Source organism: Aedes albopictus, chromosome 1, assembly GCF_035046485.1.
Source record: "Aedes albopictus strain Foshan chromosome 1, AalbF5, whole genome shotgun sequence".
NCBI lineage: Eukaryota > Metazoa > Arthropoda > Insecta > Diptera > Culicidae > Aedes > Aedes albopictus.
The window spans coordinates 57,864,699-57,871,069 of NC_085136.1; the positions used below are offsets into that span (position 1 = coordinate 57,864,699).

The 6,371-nt window shown below is 43.3% G+C and overlaps 1 non-coding gene across 1 annotated transcript; it reads right to left on the minus strand.

The window, feature by feature from the left end:
- Positions 1–826: 826 nt before the first annotated feature.
- On the minus strand, positions 827–898 carry Trnaa-agc (transfer RNA alanine (anticodon AGC)). Its single transcript has one exon. It is a non-coding gene; the product is annotated as a tRNA-Ala (tRNA).
- Positions 899–6,371: the final 5,473 nt, after the last annotated feature.

Genomic DNA, 6,371 nt, shown 5'->3' on the forward strand with positions numbered 1-6,371 from the left:
TTAGTTGTCTAAATAATAGTGTTTTACCCGAACGGTTCTAACTTCGCGAAAAAATAATCAATCGAGCCCAAATTTGTACCAATGATGCAAATATAATAGGTTGACAAACAGTCAAAATTTGAGAATTTTTGATGCACTCTATGAAAAGTTACAGCATGTTGAATTTTTTTGTGGGAGAAAAAAAGTTGCCTATCCCAAACATTCTGGCCATCCCCTGTACATTGTTGTGTTGTCATATTTGTTTCCAGTGCTCGCCGTTTTTGGCCGTTTGGCGCTCGTGTCGCTTTGTGGGCTAGTGTATTTTAACGATGAACACTGCCATCGTGGAGTCAAATCGACTTTATATGTGGGGCAGTCTCCGTTGGTGGCGTTGAGGTACACCTAAATCCTTTACACACGATTTCGACGTATTCTTGTTCGAGCTTAAATGTCTGTTCTCTGTGGTTTATCAACAATACATAGATGCTTTTCATGCTATTAAAACATAGGTACTCTATGAACGTTGAAAAAAGTTATCATAGATTGAAACATTTTGGATCATTCTTGAAAAAATAAAAAAATGACGTCAATGTCATTAAATTTAAGTGTTGATATCCAAAGATTTTCTGCTTCTGTTCTCAAGATATCTCTTAAAAGATGTATTAGAGCCTTTGACTTATTTTCCTCTATATGGGTGAAAATGTCAAACCGGTATAACTTTATTCAGCGTGAGAAAATATTACACTTTTTAGCGTCGTATCAAGTATCAATATATTATGAATTTCAAATAACTCAACGTACATATGTACAGATGGGTAAATTATTGGTTAAATTGGGAAAAAATCCACAGCTCAGGTGAGATTTGAACTCACGACCCTTATTCGCTAGACAAGTGCTTTACCAACTAAGCTACCGAGCCAATTAATGACCCGGCAACTTAGTTGTCATAAGGTTCAATTCTAATCCCATCGATCTATATCATCATATCATCTCTGTTGTACATATGTACGAAGAGCGAAAGCGATTTATTTATTGTTTGAAACTGTTTGCCTATCGTACAGGCACCGCTTCCTCAACCTCTTGTAGAGGAAGAACAATGCTACCTGGAAGGCGATCAAACGCGTCGTTCGCATTCTATTTGATACGACGGATAACTACGTAGAGGTAGATGCTCGAAAACGACTCACTTGAAGTGCAAATTTTCGGTAATACCAATCCGTGTGGTCAATTATGATTTTCAAATAACTTGACGTACATATGTACAGATGGGTAAATTATTGGTTAAATTGGGAAAAAATCCACAGCTCAGGTGAGATTTGAACTCACGATCAACAATATCAATATATTGTTGATAAACGTTAAAAAATTTCATTCAATTCGGTTCACTGGATTCCGAGATATGACATTTCAAAAGTTAGTTGTCTAAGAAATAGTGTTTTGCCAGAACGATTCTAACTTCGCAAAAGTTTAACCAATCAAGCTCATATTTGTGCCAATCATACACATATAATAGGTGAACAAACAGTCAAAATTTGAGAATAATTGTTAATGCACTCTATGAAAAGTTACAACATATTGAACATTTTTGTGAGAGAAAAAAAAAGTTGCCTATCCTAAACATTTCTGTCTGTCTGTCTGTCTGTCTGTCTGTCTGTCTGTCTGTCTGTCTGTCTGTCTGTCTGTCTGTCTGTCTGTCTGTCTGTCTGTCTGTCTGTCTGTCTGTCTGTCTGTCTGTCTGTCTGTCTGTCTGTCTGTCTGTCTGTCTGTCTGTCTGTCTGTCTGTCTGTCTGTCTGTCTGTCTGTCTGTCTGTCTGTCTGTCTGTCTGTCTGTCTGTCTGTCTGTCTGTCTGTCTGTCTGTCTGTCTGTCTGTCTGTCTGTCTGTCTGTCTGTCTGTCTGTCTGTCTGTCTGTCTGTCTGTCTGTCTGTCTGTCTGTCTGTCTGTCTGTCTGTCTGTCTGTCTGTCTGTCTGTCTGTCTGTCTGTCTGTCTGTCTGTCTGTCTGTCTGTCTGTCTGTCTGTCTGTCTGTCTGTCTGTCTGTCTGTCTGTCTGTCTGTCTGTCTGTCTGTCTGTCTGTCTGTCTGTCTGTCTGTCTGTCTGTCTGTCTGTCTGTCTGTCTGTCTGTCTGTCTGTCTGTCTGTCTGTCTGTCTGTCTGTCTGTCTGTCTGTCTGTCTGTCTGTCTGTCTGTCTGTCTGTCTGTCTGTCTGTCTGTCTGTCTGTCTGTCTGTCTGTCTGTCTGTCTGTCTGTCTGTCTGTCTGTCTGTCTGTCTGTCTGTCTGTCTGTCTGTCTGTCTGTCTGTCTGTCTGTCTGTCTGTCTGTCTGTCTGTCTGTCTGTCTGTCTGTCTGTCTGTCTGTCTGTCTGTCTGTCTGTCTGTCTGTCTGTCTGTCTGTCTGTCTGTCTGTCTGTCTGTCTGTCTGTCTGTCTGTCTGTCTGTCTGTCTGTCTGTCTGTCTGTCTGTCTGTCTGTCTGTCTGTCTGTCTGTCTGTCTGTCTGTCTGTCTGTCTGTCTGTCTGTCTGTCTGTCTGTCTGTCTGTCTGTCTGTCTGCCTTTAACTAAATGATCTTTTTTTTTATTTTCAGAAAACAAATCTGTGGATTCACCTTTTCTCTCATTATAAAATGATTCGCGGAACAACACCGTCTTCCCCGCAGACCACCGATCTGATTGGAAGTCCGACATTCCCGGAATGTGTGCTCCATCTCCGGACTAGTAAGTATCCATTCAATGCAGTTCATTCCGCTTCTTATCGATCAATCGACCCCCGATCGTTTGATAGAAACGCCTGATCTACAAATGAAATCGAAAAGAAATTACATGGGTTCTGGTCTCCTTTCGCCTCCACACCATCTTCTCAACAGAATTCTATTGAAACCAAGATCCGGAATCGGAAGAGAACGTTCATTCGTCCGCCCGCCCGTCCATCAATCTCGGCAGTTGTGTGGTACGAGTAAATTGGCCACTCATTAACCGCTTTCAATTGAAATTAAGAATTTCGTTTGTTGTATCTCCCGTGGGCTTTTCGGGAGCGAAGCAACAGGAGCAGGCAGGGGTTCAGGAAACTGATCGAATAATTGAACCAGAAGCAGTGGCGTTGAGTAATATTAGGAAAAGTGGGGGTGGCCTCAATAGTATCGCATGATGCTGATTTTCATTTCCATGTTATTTCATTGAATGTATTGTTAACATGAATGACATTCTCATAGTTTTTATCGGTAACCATTTACCGAATGGTTATCGATTGCATCACACAACTAAACAATACATTGCCTTAATAAAAGTGACCCCACTCAGAGTTGCGCCCATGCACATGGTATCGCAACAGTTGGACCCATGTGTTGCGGCAATTTCCCAACCTGATGGACTATGCCACCGCCGCTTCTCAAACTGGGGAACTGGGAAAATCGTGCAAACGGACAGAATCAAGTGGCGCCAGAGCAGCAGTGGCGGCGTCGCTTCTTGTGGTGAGCGCTGAGACGCCGCCGACCGTGTGGACCCAAAGTAGGCGACCGCGCGATCTGGGAGAAAAAGCATCTCTCAGGGGTGGATAGGATAAGCGGGTAGAAGTGCGGGGTCAATGCAAATTGAAACAAAACAGCTTCTTCCGATATAATAATGATGATGAGATTGGATGCACGATTTGATGGATTTGGCTCCACGGCGGACTGGGATGCGACGGATTGAGTTACATTTTTGATGCACTGGTTAAAATATAGTGCAATTGCAGAACTTAACACTAAATTTGATGAGACCTTACTCATAAATCGTCCTCTGATGCACTGTAAAGGTAACACGTTGTTAACATTGATTGCCTATGCCCACATTCTCCGGATCGTTTGGGTGCTCATCGAAGTGCTGCTTTCAATTGCCTCACACCCGTTCGTCAAGAAACTCCAGACCTCATCCCTGCATATTTTGGCTCTCGTCACGAAGCCATCAAGGGGTGCATTGAACTTCTAGAAGTTCCGTGTTTGTTGAAAACGGCACAACATTTATGTACATTACTTCGCCACTCGCTACTTCCAGGCGACGACGTTTTGTTCTCCAGTCGGATCCGCAGTATCCACCTCTGTTTGTATCGTTCCACGCTCTGTCAGGTTCCATGCTGCAGCATTACTGGCTGCACTGCCTTGTTCACGTACCAAATAATGCTTTCAGCTGCGTTGTTGATGGATGCATCGACCGTACTTCAGCAGTCCTTCTGAGCGGCCACATCATTGCTTCGAGTTTCTTTGCGTATGCAGTGGCGACTCTGATTACTTCACTTTTGTACCCATCTTATGCGTTGTAACTTCCTAGAACAAAAATTCGTATAACACTTGGTATAACAGTTCGAGGCGAAATCGCACTTTTATCCATAGTTCCGCACTTATACCAACTGCGAAAGTGGTCAAGCGGGGCGGGATATGCGCAATATCATTGTGGAAAGCCGCAGGCTAAACCACCACCGGCCGGCAGTGGTGAGAAAAGTCTAGTTCAAACATTCTAGCCTCAATTACGACCGGTTTCTGCGTGGCCGCCTGAAGGTCGCCCATTAACGGCGTCGCGGCACATCAAAGACAGGTTATTTTTGACAATATGCTTGAAAGCTGTTGCTATAAAAGTTTTAGGTATTCAGTGATGCTGATTTTTGGCGGATCACCATTGACAAACAAATTTATGAAAAGTGTTCGAAAATCTAGCAAATTAGTTTTAATCTACTTGACTTTGATCTCCACTCTACCCACCATGTCTCAAGAGAACTTCCCCAGACAGGAAGTGGTCATTATTCCATCGATTAGCAGCGCGTACTTTTCGATCGTTTTCAGTTGTTTCCATTTTTGTTTTAACTACTGGGCCCTTGCTCGAACGTAGCAACCCGTTTGCTCATCATCATCATCCACTAGGTACGACTGATGGAGTTAACCGACGATCGCCAGTCAGTCAGTCAGCGACTACTGCGTTTTGTGCCCCGTCATGTTTCACGTTTTGTGGTGTGTTCGGTTCGTGCGTACAAATGCTTTCGGACCTCCTAACACCAGTAGCCGGGTCGTCCCGGCTCCTTTTGATGATCATTTTGCTGTGGTAATTTGCTTTTGTTGTTCCGCGCATTTCTGCCGTCTCGTCGTCCAAGCCACGCGATCATCGTCTACAACACATAGTGGATGGAGGCACTCAAACTCGAAGATATGGGATCGTGATAAGATGCGCGCCCTTTCATGAGTGAGGGGTCGTATCCTATCCAAACCACACCGCAGTTCGGCTGGATCACCGATCGAAATGGGGGGCGTTCTTTTCTATAAAACGATCACCAGCGCTAAAAGTCGATAATTTATTCAAGCGCCTGCCGCCGCGGTGGATGATCGGTGATGATGGCGCTAATAGAAGATCAATTGGGTGTCGGCATGGCAGCGGGGATCATAGGCGAAGCATTAAAAGGGGATGCGCTTATTATAAATAAAGTAGTAATTCCACTGCTTTCAAAAGTACATGTATGCGCTAGTTGTGAATAGCCTATCTAAGGAATTTGCATCTGTGCGAATTCGTGGCAGTGCGGCTTGCGTAACCAAGACTTAAGTCGCATCATGCTTTAGAGCGCAGGTTCGATCCCCGCTGCAGCTGATAAGAAACCATTTCGGCTGTACCCAGAGTACGCAGAATAGAGTAAGGTGGGGCAAAAGTTCGACCTTAGTTGAAAATTAATGTTTTTCCAAAAACTCGAAGCATATGAAAATAAACGAATACCGTGTGGTGATTCTACCATCCATGAGCTAAAATTTTGCTGAACAAAGCTACGCCAAATGCCTTTTCAATTTTGAGTTGCAACACTTTTTGTATGTGTGCGTTTTATTCGAACTCTTGCCCCACCATTGGGGCAAAAGTTCGAATCTGGTGTTTGTGGAATTTCGCTGACCGTAGCACACTATTTTGACACTTTGGTAATAGGAATACCCGAATCCCATTAATATTTGATGTTGAAACTGGAACACACTTTAAAATTCGATCTGGCTTTTACCCAAATCAGGGTTAAATTTACCACACCAAAAATTAGTACTTTTCCGCCAAATTCAGATAAAACAACTTTTTTCTTAAACTTTGATTGAATTTTCTCACTAATTCCATCGTTTTTAGAGATTATATGTACATTTTTCAGAATTTTAGGTCTTTACCTAAAGTTGCCACCAGCGCTTGAAAATTGAAGCGTTTTAGCTCAGACGAATCAAAATTGACTCTTCTTTGACCGGCGCTTTTCAACCCCAAGCGGTAGCAATATGCCTTCATTGGCAAACATGCTTCTGAAGCAAGTGGGAGCGGGAGCAATAAAAAACATGAGTGAGAGTGAGGAACGACGATTCAGCGCCGTGCGGCTCTCTGAATCTCTCTCTTTGCCAGTGTATACGGCAATGAATATAGG